General features: G+C 46.4%; 1 protein-coding gene across 20 annotated transcripts in view; it reads right to left on the minus strand.

Moving 5' to 3' along the window:
• TMEM150C (transmembrane protein 150C) overlaps nucleotides 1-13,949 on the minus strand; it is a 72,111-nt gene that overhangs the window by 6,922 nt on the left and 51,240 nt on the right. The gene's annotated exons all lie outside the window — the stretch shown is intronic.

The raw sequence follows: 13,949 nt of genomic DNA on the forward strand, positions 1-13,949 counted from the left end.
ATTTGCTTGGGCCCAGGGTCTTTTGCCTCACCATTCCCACTACTGACTCCCTGTTGCTACTCAGCTTCAAAATAAATAAATAAAGTGTCTTCGGATTCATTGAAAAAAATCTGGTAACTGTAGTTTAAAGCACCCTCCTAAAGAATCCTGTGAACTACAGTCCACTCCTCACAGAGCTACAATTCTCAGCACCCAGGATTCTTTGGGGAACAGAGGATGTGCTGTTCCACATCCTCTCCCGTACCCCAGTCCTGGTTGGCACCATTAACAGGTTGCAGGGAGTGGCAAGCTTAACATGACCTACGGGCCTCCTGTTGCTATTAATCCACTCAGAAGAATAATTCTACATGAAATGTACTTTCTTTACGACAGTAGGTGGGTTTGGGATTTATAGGAATGGCGGGCTCTTACGCAAGTGCTAGTAAATCCTGCACGCCTCAGCACAAATGCCCTGTTCTCTTATAAATGTGCAGTTTCCTTTTATGGCTGTATCATTCCCTACCTCACATCTGCCAAATAAATCATCTCATCTGCCTGGAGCAGCCTGGGCCCTGACACTAAGGAACACCTAAGCCGGGCTTCTGCGGGCATCAGATTTTGGCCCACGAAAACACGGCTTACATTTATTCCGTGACCTGCAGGCACCTTGGGCAGAATCCAGGAGAACTGAGCCACTAGCTGTGTGGGCTTGATAGGTCTTGTCCTTCTCCCATCAAGCTGCGGAGCATGCAAAAATCTGGTGGCGTTTCAAAGGCGGCTTGTAATGCAGTGTGCTTGACGGCTGATGATCTTGCTAGGCATACAAAAGACAGGGTTCTCTCTTACTTTCAGCATGCCATCATTTCAGGGGTGCTGGGATATCAGGATGAAGGGCCCACCTCTATGAGAAGGGCTGAAGGTTAGGTGACCATGCGCCTTTTGGATCTACAATTCTACGTTTCTATACGAGACAGGGAGGGAGTTGAGAAACATGAAACTCAAAAGGAGGATGGAGACAGCCTGAAAGAGAAGCAGCTGTTTGGAAATACTGAACTTACAGAAAGTGCCATCTGGCGGCTAGATGAAGCTAGGCAGGAGATCCTTTTAAAGCAGGGAGGGATCCACTCTGCCCTGCATGCTGAAAGCACATGCAATCCACTCTTCTTTAGGGTGCTGAAGAAGATCAGCACACGATGGGCAAAGGTGCACTGAGATTTTGTCAGGGGCAAAATCTTGGGAATTATAGGGACAGAACTACTTAAATGTATAGAAACTTATTCATGTATGTGACTATAGCGGCAAGAATGCTACTTGCCCAAAAACAGAAAGAAGAAGTCCCAGCAAAGGAAGAATAGATTCAAAAACTTATGGAATATGCAGAAATGGTGAAACTTACCGGGAGAATAAGAAATCAAGATAACAAACTTTTTACAAAAGAATGGAAATGGTTTATGGAATAGGTAAAGGTAAAGGTACCCCTGCCCGAACGGGCCAGTCTTGACAGACTCTGGGGTTTGTGCGCCCATCTCACTCAAGAGGCCGGGGGCCAGCGCTGTCCGGAGACACTTCCGGGTCACGTGGCCAGCGTGACAAAGCTGCCTCTGGCGAGCCAGAGCCGCACACGGAACGCCGTTTACCTTCCCGCTGGTAAGCGGTACCTATTTATCTACTTGCACCCGGGGGTGCTTTCGAACTGCTAGGTTGGCAGGCGCTGGGACCGAACAGCGGGAGCGCACCCCGCCGCGGGGATTCGAACCGCCGACCTTTCGATCGGCAAGCCCTAGGCGCTGAGGCTTTTACCCACAGCGCCACCCGCGTCCCAGGTTTATGGAATACTCATGGATAAATTGTAAACAGATAAAAACATTGGCAGAATTATTGTAATAAACCTGCAGTTTCGTAAGAGTATATATTTAAAGGAGAGGAATAGATGAACAAATTTGTATATTATGCAGAATATGTTAAAAATACAGTGGTGCCTCGCAAGACGAAATTAATTCGTTCCGCAAGTCTCTTCGTCTTGCGAGTTTTTCGTCTTGCGATGCACGGTTTCCCATAGGAATGCATTGAAAATCAATTAATGCGTTCCTAGGGAAACCGCCTTCAGACCAGGTCCGGGGACAGTCTGTTCTGAAAGCTGGGGGGGGGGGGACAAGGGCTTTTCTTCCCACCCCCAGCATTTTAAAAAAACCCGGGACAGCGGAGGACTTCTCCGCTGTCCGGGCAATCTTAAAATGCTGGCGGGCGGCATTTTAAAATCGCCCCGGGACAGCGGAGAACTTCTCCGCTGTCCGGGGCGATTTAAAAGCCCCTGGGAAGGCAGGCAGGGGGGACAAAGACTTTTGCCCCCCGCCAGCCTTCAGAAGGTGTTCCCGCCCCCCGCCCCACTTCGGAGCAGCGTTCCGAAGCGGGGCGGCGGGGGAAGGTGTTCCCGCCCCCCTGCCCGGCTTCGGAGCACCAGGAGAAGCGATCTCCCCGCAGCCCCTTGCTTCAAAAGAGGTCCGGGGGCAGCGGGAAGCGCTTCCCGCTGTCCCCGGACCTGGGGCTGCGGGGAGAAGATCGCTTCTCCCCGCCGCCCCTTGCTTCAAAAGAGAAGACCCGCTGTCCCAGGGGCAAGCTTCGTTTTGCAAAGCAAGCCCATAGGGAAATTCGTCTTGCGAGGCAACTCGAAAACGAAAAAACCTTTCGTTTTGCGAGTTTTTCGTCTCGCGAGGCGTTCGTCTTGCGGGGTACCACTGTAAATTTAAGGAAAGTGGGGGAAAGAAGTCAAGTTTTGAAATGTAAAAATGATTGCAAAACCAGTGAAATGTAATATATATATATATATATATATATATATATATATATATATATATATGCAGGTTTTGGTGTCTTCGGGTGTCTTCCCGTGTAAGAGTCGGGGTGTCTGTGCGACGTTTCGACGAGGTCTCACTCGTCATCTTCAGGCTGGTGCTTTCGGCTTCTTGTTACTGGAACAGAGCAGAGTCTGGTGTTTGAGTTCCTATAAATACTGTTGAGGGGTGTGGTGTGTAGCCTCCAACGTTCTGGGCAGAGAGGAAGTTCCTAGATTAGTGTGCCTTTTCTTCTTTTGTTCCTTAATTACTTGAGGGATATCTTGGGTGATTTCATGAGTGATATTCTGAATACCACTGGGTGGGTCATTAAGTGTAGATTAGTTGCTGAAGCTTTCGTGTCTTGACCTCTTGAGCTTGTGAAGAGTTTTTCTGAGAAGATGGCTGTGCTGCATTTAGTTGTGCTCTGGCTTGGCTTCGTGTATAAGGGCGAGCTGTGGTTTTGTGCCTTGTGCCAGCCAGATCTGTGTAGGGATTGCAGGGGGGTGCAGCATCCGGAGGTGCCACTATAGTTTGGCTACTGGATGGAGTCTGTAATATGTCTGTGGAGAGGGTCTGGGTTTGGGTCTGGTGTGGTTGATTGGTGACGGCTTTCTGTGTGCCTCTGGTTCTGGTGTCGGTTTTTGTGGGGAGGGCTAATTTCCAGATGTCTGGCAGGCGGGACGTGTCGTCACGCTTGTTCATGTTGTGAGGGTGTTTCTCTATCTCGATGGCTTCCATGATTATTCTCTTGTGGTGATGTTCCATGTTAAAGAGCAATTTGGAATCTGCAAAATTAATTTCGTGTCCTGTTTCTTTCATGTGTTGGAAAAGAGAGGAAGTTTTTTCTTCTTTTTTGACGGCATTCTTGTGTTCTGCGATACGTGCATTTATTCGTCTGTTTGTTTGTCCAATGTACGTGGCTGGGCAGACTTTGCAGGGTATTTCATAGACCCCTTGGTTTTCCAGCTGGATTTTGTCTTTTGGGTTTCTGAGGATATTGGCTATTTTTTGGTTGGTGCAGAAGGCTGTTTTGATATTGTGTTTATGGAGGATTTTGCTGATTTTGTCTGTAGTGCCCTTGATATAAGGAAGGAGGGCCATGCCATTGTTTTCTTCTGTGTCTTGGTTTTTGGGGGGTGTTTCTTTTTGGATTAGCTTCGTAACCCTGTTTTTCTGGTATCCATTGGCGATTAACACATTTGAGAGATTCTGTAACTCAGTTGTCAAGTGGTCTTTGTCAGCCAGGCGTTTGGTTCTGGAGATGAGAGTCTTGGCTACGGAGTTTATTTGTGCAGGGTGGTGGTGTGATTGTGCATGTAAGTAGCGGTTGGTGTGTGTTTTTTTCCGGTAGATAGTGTGTCCTAGGGAGCCATCAGGTTTTTTGTAGATTAGGACGTCAAGAAAGGGGAGTTGGTTGTTGTCTTCTATTTCCATAGTGAATTGTATTTTGGGGTGTAGGCTGTTGAGATGTGTGAGGAAGCTATCTAGTTTTTCTTTCCCGTGTGGCCAAATTACAAAGGTGTCGTCAACATATCTGAGCCAAAGTTTGGGTTTGTGTTCTGACTTGTCTAAAGCATTGGTTTCAAAGTGTTCCATGTACAAATTTGCGATGACCGGTGAGAGGGGTGATCCCATAGGTGCTCCTTCTATCTGTTTGTATCTTTGTCCATTGTGGATGAAGTACGTGTTGGTTAGGCAGTGGTTGGTCAGGTCTAGGATGTATTTGGGGGGGTTGTATTTGTTTTGAATGGCTGTCAAGGCTTCATTAATGGGCACTTGAGTGAAGAGAGATACAACATCGAAGCTCACAAGTAGGTCATCGGGATGTAGGTATTGTTTCTTTATTGTTTCTATGAACTGGAAGGAGTTAGTAACGTGTGAAGCGATGGATTCTGCATAGGGCTGAAGTTGCTTAGCGAGAAATTTAGCGAGATTTTGTAGAGGTGAGCCTATGGAGCTGACTATTGGTCTGAGTGGTGTTCCTTCTTTGTGTATCTTGGGGAGACCGTAGAGTTTGGGGCATCTGGATGATTTTTCTCTGGGGATGATTCTTAGCTGGATTTCTTCACTGATAGGAGAGGCTTTTATTTTGGATTTGGTGGTTTTTTCCAGATAGGTGGTGGGATCTGTTTTTATAGGTTGGTAGGTAGGGTCTTGGAGTAGATTTGATAGTTTTGCTTGGTAGTCCGATGTGTTCATCACAACAGTGGCGTTGCCTTTGTCTGCTGGGAGAATGATTATGTTGGTGTGTGTTTTTTTCGGTAGATAGTGTGTCCTAGGGAGCCATCAGGTTTTTTGTAGATTAGGACGTCAAGAAAGGGGAGTTGGTTGTTGTCTTCTATTTCCATAGTGAATTGTATTTTGGGGTGTAGGCTGTTGAGATGTGTGAGGAAGCTATCTAGTTTTTCTTTCCCGTGTGGCCAAATTACAAAGGTGTCGTCAACATATCTGAGCCAAAGTTTGGGTTTGTGTTCTGACTTGTCTAAAGCATTGGTTTCAAAGTGTTCCATGTACAAACCACCCAGAAGCAATTTACACAAAGAAGAACAGAAAGCACTCACCAACCTAAGGAAAGACAACAACATAATCATTCTCCCAGCAGACAAAGGCAACGCCACTGTTGTGATGAACACATCGGACTACCAAGCAAAACTATCAAATCTACTCCAAGACCCTACCTACCAACCTATAAAAACAGATCCCACCACCTATCTGGAAAAAACCACCAAATCCAAAATAAAAGCCTCTCCTATCAGTGAAGAAATCCAGCTAAGAATCATCCCCAGAGAAAAATCATCCAGATGCCCCAAACTCTACGGTCTCCCCAAGATACACAAAGAAGGAACACCACTCAGACCAATAGTCAGCTCCATAGGCTCACCTCTACAAAATCTCGCTAAATTTCTCGCTAAGCAACTTCAGCCCTATGCAGAATCCATCGCTTCACACGTTACTAACTCCTTCCAGTTCATAGAAACAATAAAGAAACAATACCTACATCCCGATGACCTACTTGTGAGCTTCGATGTTGTATCTCTCTTCACTCAAGTGCCCATTAATGAAGCCTTGACAGCCATTCAAAACAAATACAACCCCCCCAAATACATCCTAGACCTGACCAACCACTGCCTAACCAACACGTACTTCATCCACAATGGACAAAGATACAAACAGATAGAAGGAGCACCTATGGGATCACCCCTCTCACCGGTCATCGCAAATTTGTACATGGAACACTTTGAAACCAATGCTTTAGACAAGTCAGAACACAAACCCAAACTTTGGCTCAGATATGTTGACGACACCTTTGTAATTTGGCCACACGGGAAAGAAAAACTAGATAGCTTCCTCACACATCTCAACAGCCTACACCCCAAAATACAATTCACTATGGAAATAGAAGACAACAACCAACTCCCCTTTCTTGACGTCCTAATCTACAAAAAACCTGATGGCTCCCTAGGACACACTATCTACCGGAAAAAAACACACACCAACCGCTACTTACATGCACAATCACACCACCACCCTGCACAAATAAACTCCGTAGCCAAGACTCTCATCTCCAGAACCAAACGCCTGGCTGACAAAGACCACTTGACAACTGAGTTACAGAATCTCTCAAATGTGTTAATCGCCAATGGATACCAGAAAAACAGGGTTACGAAGCTAATCCAAAAAGAAACACCCCCCAAAAACCAAGACACAGAAGAAAACAATGGCATGGCCCTCCTTCCTTATATCAAGGGCACTACAGACAAAATCAGCAAAATCCTCCATAAACACAATATCAAAACAGCCTTCTGCACCAACCAAAAAATAGCCAATATCCTCAGAAACCCAAAAGACAAAATCCAGCTGGAAAACCAAGGGGTCTATGAAATACCCTGCAAAGTCTGCCCAGCCACGTACATTGGACAAACAAACAGACGAATAAATGCACGTATCGCAGAACACAAGAATGCCGTCAAAAAAGAAGAAAAAACTTCCTCTCTTTTCCAACACATGAAAGAAACAGGACACGAAATTAATTTTGCAGATTCCAAATTGCTCTTTAACATGGAACATCACCACAAGAGAATAATCATGGAAGCCATCGAGATAGAGAAACACCCTCACAACATGAACAAGCGTGACGACACGTCCCGCCTGCCAGACATCTGGAAATTAGCCCTCCCCACAAAAACCGACACCAGAACCAGAGGCACACAGAAAGCCGTCACCAATCAACCACACCAGACCCAAACCCAGACCCTCTCCACAGACATATTACAGACTCCATCCAGTAGCCAAACTATAGTGGCACCTCCGGATGCTGCACCCCCCTGCAATCCCTACACAGATCTGGCTGGCACAAGGCACAAAACCACAGCTCGCCCTTATACACGAAGCCAAGCCAGAGCACAACTAAATGCAGCACAGCCATCTTCTCAGAAAAACTCTTCACAAGCTCAAGAGGTCAAGACACGAAAGCTTCAGCAACTAATCTACACTTAATGACCCACCCAGTGGTATTCAGAATATCACTCATGAAATCACCCAAGATATCCCTCAAGTAATTAAGGAACAAAAGAAGAAAAGGCACACTAATCTAGGAACTTCCTCTCTGCCCAGAACGTTGGAGGCTACACACCACACCCCTCAACAGTATTTATAGGAACTCAAACACCAGACTCTGCTCTGTTCCAGTAACAAGAAGCCGAAAGCACCAGCCTGAAGATGACGAGTGAGACCTCGTCGAAACGTCGCACAGACACCCCGACTCTTACACGGGAAGACACCCGAAGACACCAAAACCTGCATTCCTGTACCCGTGAAAATCTACGAAAGCAAATATCTCACCTCTACGGGGAGGAAACCTTCCAGCTGACAAGAACCTACGAGAAACTAGAAATCCGAAGAGCCACCATCTTATGTGATCTCCTGTTCCTACGCAACTGCCGAGACAACAACTTAACTCCCACATGCTTCCAACTTAAATTCCACTCTAAAACCCCAGCTACCGAAAGGATCCTGAAACGAACTGAACTATCCCTAATCAGAAACGAAATACATAAGAAAAGATACCTACTAAACCAAACCAACAAAGATCTGCTCACTCTTCACCTCAAACTATGTAACAAAATCCACCCTGCACTCTGGGACAAATGCAAACAACTAGCCGTCTGGAGAGCTGAAACTGAGACCTCACATAAGACAGACAGACACACCAACAAACTCTACAAACTAGAGAAACGCCAGAAGCCCAGCCACCCTCCACAACAACCCATGAAACAAACAGTACATAACATATCAGACAGGATCCTCACCCCAACTGAAACCAAAGTACTCTCCAAAGGTTTCAACTTTGCAGTCGCCCCGAGACGCATCCCCACGGAAAACATCATATGCGGAGTCGAAGCTAGCCTGACCAAAATCGACCCAGATGAAGCCAATAAAATCAGACTTGAAGTCACCAACATCCTCTGCTCCAGCAAACCACCCAGAAGCAATTTACACAAAGAAGAACAGAAAGCACTCACCAACCTAAGGAAAGACAACAACATAATCATTCTCCCAGCAGACAAAGGCAACGCCACTGTTGTGATGAACACATCGGACTACCAAGCAAAACTATCAAATCTACTCCAAGACCCTACCTACCAACCTATAAAAACAGATCCCACCACCTATCTGGAAAAAACCACCAAATCCAAAATAAAAGCCTCTCCTATCAGTGAAGAAATCCAGCTAAGAATCATCCCCAGAGAAAAATCATCCAGATGCCCCAAACTCTACGGTCTCCCCAAGATACACAAAGAAGGAACACCACTCAGACCAATAGTCAGCTCCATAGGCTCACCTCTACAAAATCTCGCTAAATTTCTCGCTAAGCAACTTCAGCCCTATGCAGAATCCATCGCTTCACACGTTACTAACTCCTTCCAGTTCATAGAAACAATAAAGAAACAATACCTACATCCCGATGACCTACTTGTGAGCTTCGATGTTGTATCTCTCTTCACTCAAGTGCCCATTAATGAAGCCTTGACAGCCATTCAAAACAAATACAACCCCCCCAAATACATCCTAGACCTGACCAACCACTGCCTAACCAACACGTACTTCATCCACAATGGACAAAGATACAAACAGATAGAAGGAGCACCTATGGGATCACCCCTCTCACCGGTCATCGCAAATTTGTACATGGAACACTTTGAAACCAATGCTTTAGACAAGTCAGAACACAAACCCAAACTTTGGCTCAGATATGTTGACGACACCTTTGTAATTTGGCCACACGGGAAAGAAAAACTAGATAGCTTCCTCACACATCTCAACAGCCTACACCCCAAAATACAATTCACTATGGAAATAGAAGACAACAACCAACTCCCCTTTCTTGACGTCCTAATCTACAAAAAACCTGATGGCTCCCTAGGACACACTATCTACCGGAAAAAAACACACACCAACCGCTACTTACATGCACAATCACACCACCACCCTGCACAAATAAACTCCGTAGCCAAGACTCTCATCTCCAGAACCAAACGCCTGGCTGACAAAGACCACTTGACAACTGAGTTACAGAATCTCTCAAATGTGTTAATCGCCAATGGATACCAGAAAAACAGGGTTACGAAGCTAATCCAAAAAGAAACACCCCCCAAAAACCAAGACACAGAAGAAAACAATGGCATGGCCCTCCTTCCTTATATCAAGGGCACTACAGACAAAATCAGCAAAATCCTCCATAAACACAATATCAAAACAGCCTTCTGCACCAACCAAAAAATAGCCAATATCCTCAGAAACCCAAAAGACAAAATCCAGCTGGAAAACCAAGGGGTCTATGAAATACCCTGCAAAGTCTGCCCAGCCACGTACATTGGACAAACAAACAGACGAATAAATGCACGTATCGCAGAACACAAGAATGCCGTCAAAAAAGAAGAAAAAACTTCCTCTCTTTTCCAACACATGAAAGAAACAGGACACGAAATTAATTTTGCAGATTCCAAATTGCTCTTTAACATGGAACATCACCACAAGAGAATAATCATGGAAGCCATCGAGATAGAGAAACACCCTCACAACATGAACAAGCGTGACGACACGTCCCGCCTGCCAGACATCTGGAAATTAGCCCTCCCCACAAAAACCGACACCAGAACCAGAGGCACACAGAAAGCCGTCACCAATCAACCACACCAGACCCAAACCCAGACCCTCTCCACAGACATATTACAGACTCCATCCAGTAGCCAAACTATAGTGGCACCTCCGGATGCTGCACCCCCCTGCAATCCCTACACAGATCTGGCTGGCACAAGGCACAAAACCACAGCTCGCCCTTATACACGAAGCCAAGCCAGAGCACAACTAAATGCAGCACAGCCATCTTCTCAGAAAAACTCTTCACAAGCTCAAGAGGTCAAGACACGAAAGCTTCAGCAACTAATCTACACTTAATGACCCACCCAGTGGTATTCAGAATATCACTCATGAAATCACCCAAGATATCCCTCAAGTAATTAAGGAACAAAAGAAGAAAAGGCACACTAATCTAGGAACTTCCTCTCTGCCCAGAACGTTGGAGGCTACACACCACACCCCTCAACAGTATTTATAGGAACTCAAACACCAGACTCTGCTCTGTTCCAGTAACAAGAAGCCGAAAGCACCAGCCTGAAGATGACGAGTGAGACCTCGTCGAAACGTCGCACAGACACCCCGATTCTTACACGGGAAGACACCCGAAGACACCAAAACCTGCATTCCTGTACCCGTGAAAATCTACGAAAGCATATATATATATATATATATATATATATATATGTATAGGGACGCAGGTGGCGCTGTGGGTAAAAGCCTCAGCGCCTAGGGCTTGCCGATCGAAAGGTCGGCGGTTCGAATCCCCGCGGCGGGGTGCGCTCCCGCTGTTCGGTCCCAGCGCCTGCCAATCTAGCAGTTCGAAAGCACCCCCGGGTGCAAGTAGATAAATAGGTACCGCTTACCGGCGGGAAGGTAAACGGCGTTCCGTGTGCTGCGCTGGCTCGCCAGATGCAGCTTTGTCACGCTGGCCACGTGACCCAGAAGTGTCTCCGGACAGCGCTGGCCCCCGGCCTCTTGAGTGAGATGGGCACACAAACCCCAGAGTCTGTCAAGACTGGCCCGTTCGGGCAGGGGTACCTTTACCTTTATATATATGTATGTATGTATACCGTATTTTTCGCCCTATAGGACACACTTTTTCCCCGCCAAAAATGAAGGGGAAATCTGGGTGCGTCCTATGGGGCAAATGCAGGCTTTTGCTGAAGCTTGGAGAGCGAGAGGGGTCGGTGCGCACCAACCCCTCTCGCTCTCCAGCCTTCAGGAAGACATCCGCAGCGTGGGGAGCCTTGCAGGGGTTCCCCGCAAAGCTCCCCACGCTGCGGATAGCAGCCTGCCGCCCGGCGGGTGGGGCGCACTGATGCAGAGCGCCCCTCGCGCCGGGCAGACATGGGCCAGCCCCACAAGCTCGGGTGACAGCAGGGAGGCGCAGCGCCGCCATCCCGCTGTTCCTCGACCTGGTTCGGTTTCCCCGACCTGCTTTGGGGGGGGGAATAAAGGGGGGGAATTCCAAAATTTGGGGGGGAAATAAAGGGGGGGAATTCCAAAAAAACTAGGTGCGTCCTATGGGACTGAGCGTCCTATGGGACGAAAAATACGGTGTATATATATATATATATATATATTTTGGTGTCTTCGGGTGTCTTCCCGTGTAAGAACAGAGCTCTGTTCCAGTAACAAGAAGCCGAAAGCACCAGCCTGAAGATGACGAGTGAGACCTCGTCGAAACGTCGCCCAGACACCCCGACTCTTACACGGGAAGACACCCGAAGACACCAAAACCTACATTCCTGTACCCGTGAAAATCTACGAAAGCATATATATATATATATATATGAATGAGAGAGAGAGAATTTGCCAGGTGGGGAAGAGGAGTCATTTAAGAGTACGGTAAAAGAGAAGGAAGCCACAGAAGAAGGGACATTACTGTTGTTTAGGGCAAGTGCTATAATCCCCGAGAACATACCCCAGAAGCCATGGGATACAGGAGATCTCTCCCTTCACCCACAGAGAAGGAGGTCTGCAAGCGGTGAAGGAGTCCTGTCCTTGACCTGTCTTTAATGTGACATGGAAACTTCTGCCACCCTTGCTGCTCTGTTATCAGTGCTCCAACAGCCATAATGGCAATAAGGGGTGTTCAAGGGGTGTGATGGGGCAGAAGAGGGGAGGTTTTCGGAGCCACTGAACCCAGAATGCTTGTTCCTCTGACACACAGTCAGAGAGAGAAAAAGGAGGAAAAAATATTCCAGCCCTATAGCTGGCATACTAATTTCCTCTGCAACTTTCTCCTCCCCACCCTCCATCCTGGTCAGTATGAGGTCAGTAGGGTTTGGGGTTTAGAGGTTCTTCCAGCACAAATACTCCTTTCCCTATCATAATAGAATAACTCTGTTCTAGACATTTACTGTAGATTATTATTAACAGACTATTGAACTAGAAACTAATGAGACAATGCCTTAATTCAGACACACTGACAAAGCATGGCTGTTTCACTGTTTAATCATTAACAAACAAACAGACCATCGTTTGTGGTGTCACAAGAAAAAACAGCAATGAGCCTTGTGATCGCATAGTGTGAAAGGGGAGATTATCTGATGGGGGACAGATTAAATCTGAAGGCAGTCCTGTATCTGGAAGCTTTTAACATGCGGTGTTCTGTTGTGTTCTTGTATGTTCTGTTGGCAGCCGCCCAGAGTGGCCCATGTGAACTTAACAAAGTTTCACATTTTGGATTCTGTTGCAGACCTGACATATGTTTTAATTTGTAAACTATTTGAATCACCACATTTGTAAACTTCCTAATGGCTCATGGCCGAAACAAGTAACTGAATCCGGCCGAAGTATTCTGTATAGACGGGGAACTGGCAGGTTTCCAAGATGTTGTTAGAATCTCAACTGCCATCAGCGCCAGCCAGCACAGCCAGGGATTATGGGGATGTAGTATGTTGAAATAAATAAATAAAGGTCTTATGTATATAATAAAGGTTCATAAATGTACCAAGCAAACACGTACATAGGCCACATGTCTGAAGCTGCACAGGAAAGCAGCCATGGAGCCATTTTGACTCCCAGGCTGACCAGGTGTTTTCTCTGCAAGGTCAAATGGAAAAGCCTCCCCATTGGCTTTTCCTTCACAAATCCTGTCTTGAGGGTATGTCTGTGTTTGAATAGGGTGTAAGCCTGCAACCTGGCCCAGGAACTAAGTATTTATCATTACAAAAGACTGGCCAGGCTCCCCAGGCAATCCAATCCAGTAACCTGCCAGACAGGAGATAAACAAAGACAGGAGAAAAACAACATTCAAATTTCTGTTTTAGACCGCCTTTTCTGTGATGTAGGTATGATGTATCTGAGGGGTGGTCTTAGGTTACACCCCTTCTGTGATCTGTGGTATCTGAAGAAGTGTGCATGCACACGAAAGCTCATACCAAGAACTAACTTAGTTGGTCTTTAAGGTGCTACTGGAAGGATTTTTTTTTATTTTCCCTTCTGTGATGTATGTATGATGTTTCTGGGGATGGTCTTGATCTACAGGGTAGCAATTTCAAAAGTCCATATAAGGCCTTGCGTGCCATTGTTCTGGGTTCCTCCTCCTTTCCTGCGGGTGAGGGGAGCACCCTGTGGCAACAGATCAATAAAGATCAAGCTTATAAGCTGCTTTGCTTCTCAATATTCTCTGGTTGGTCTCTGTTTTGTTTTTGTTTTTTGCTCGTACATATCAACTGCAACATGTGATTGCATGTGTTTTGATTCCATTTGAAATGTGACAACAGAACAGTGGTCTAGAAACATTAAAAAGACGCCCGTATATGCCAGGCAAGATCTCTGGGGCAGAGCGCATCTTTTGCATGCAGAATATACCAGGTTCGACCCCTGGCTTGTCTAGTTGAAAATGGCAGGTGATGGGAAAGACCACAACGTGGGACTTGGAGAGTCACTCCCATTCAGGACAGACAAGAGGTAGGGAAGATTTTTCAATCGAGGGCCACATTTCCTTCTGGGGGCCTTTCTGGAGGCCAAATGTCAGTTGCGGAAGGA

This window comes from Podarcis vaucheri (genome assembly GCF_965113315.1).
Source record: "Podarcis vaucheri genome assembly, chromosome: 9".
Taxonomy (NCBI): domain Eukaryota; kingdom Metazoa; phylum Chordata; class Lepidosauria; order Squamata; family Lacertidae; genus Podarcis; species Podarcis vaucheri.